The sequence below is a fragment of the Saccopteryx leptura genome, chromosome 1 (assembly GCF_036850995.1).
Source record: "Saccopteryx leptura isolate mSacLep1 chromosome 1, mSacLep1_pri_phased_curated, whole genome shotgun sequence".
NCBI lineage: Eukaryota > Metazoa > Chordata > Mammalia > Chiroptera > Emballonuridae > Saccopteryx > Saccopteryx leptura.
In genome coordinates this window covers 295,604,405-295,605,931 of record NC_089503.1, presented here as the reverse complement: position 1 = coordinate 295,605,931, position 1,527 = coordinate 295,604,405, and the positions used below count along the sequence as shown (strand labels likewise).

The following is a 1,527-nucleotide window of genomic DNA, read 5'->3' as shown; positions in this document are numbered from 1 at the left end:
TTTCGTTGCGACCCCTTAGTTGTTCATTGATTGCATTCTCATATGTGCCTTGACCGTGGGCCTTCAGCAGACCAAGTAACCCCTTGCTCGAGCCAGCGACCTTGGGTCCAAGCTGGTGAGCTTTTGCTTAAACCCGATGAGCCCATGCTCAAGCTGGTGACCTCGGGGTCTCGAACCTGGGTCCTTCCGCATCCCAGTCCAACACTCTATCCTTTGCGCCACCGCCAGGTCAGGCTAAATAATTTTTTTTTTTTTGTATTTTTCTGAAGCTGGAAATGGAGAGAGACGGTCAGACAGACTCCCGCATGCGCCCAACCGGGATCCACCCGGCACGCCCACCAGGGGCAACGCTCTGCCCACCAGGGGGCGATGCTCTGCCCCTCCGGGGCGTCACTCTGCCACGACCAGAGCCACTCTAGCGCCTGGGGCAGAAGCCAAGGAGCCATCCCCAGTGCCCGGGCCATCTTTGCTCCAATGGAGCCCTGGCTGCGGGAGGGGAAGAGAGAGACAGAGAGGAAGGAGGGGGGGGGGGTGGAGAAGCAAATGGGCGCCTCTCCTATGTGCCCTGGCCGGGAATCGAACCCGGGTCCTCCACCGCCAGGCTGATGCTCTACCTCTGAGCCAACCTGCCAGGGCTAAATAATTTTTTAAGGAAATTGAGAACTGAGAAAGAAAGCCATTGCTATTAGCTCATATATTTAGTGGTATTCTTTATTCCTTATCCTTTATTCTACAATCATTGTTATGACTTTGTTAAATTAATATTTCTTAAGTGGTAAACAGGGTTCTGAATGGTGAACTGTGGTTCAACAAAAGTCCACAAGAGTTTTTGAAGCAAATTTATCACTCGCTGGTCCTGGAGGAAGTCATGGCAAGCCACGAGAGACCACACAGGGCCTCTAAAATGGAAGAGATCTAAATCTGTCTGATATTTTTCTCAAGCTTGAGGTGGAGGTCTGTTATTTATGAATTCCCTCAGGTATTATCTGAAAATATTTTTATTCTGCCTTCAATTTGAGAATCTTTTTTTTCCCCAGGATATAGAATTATAGGTTGATGATGTTTTCCTTTCAGTGCTTGAAAGATGTCATTTCATTGTTATCTGACTTGCCTTGACCCTGATGAGAAGTAGTATGTACATCTTCTTGTTCTGGTCCCTTTATAAGATTTTCTCTTACTCTTTGGTTTTCGGAAATTTGACATTGATGTGCTTATGTGTGGTTTTTTTCTTGCACTTATCTGGCTAGAATTAGTTGAACTTCTTGGAAAATTATGGCTCTTGTTTCTTTAATTTTCCCCCCAATATCCCTTTTCTATCCTTCTACAATTCTAATTATATATTTGTTAGATAATTCGATATTGTTCCACAGGCCAATGAGACTGTATTCATTTTTTCACACTGATTTTCTCCTTTATGTGTTTTGGTTTACAGTTTCTTCTGTCCAGTCTCCAAAACTTATCTTTCCTCCTGTTAAGCCTGTGCAGTAAAATTTTCACTTTAGATAATTTTTCTGTCTAGAATATTAA

At 44.6% G+C, this 1,527-nt stretch overlaps 1 non-coding gene across 1 annotated transcript; it reads right to left on the bottom strand.

Moving 5' to 3' along the window:
• Positions 1 to 561: 561 nt before the first annotated feature.
• On the bottom strand, positions 562 to 636 carry TRNAP-UGG (transfer RNA proline (anticodon UGG)). The gene has a single exon. It is a non-coding gene; the product is annotated as a tRNA-Pro (tRNA).
• Between the last annotated feature and the right edge of the window lie 891 nt (positions 637 to 1,527).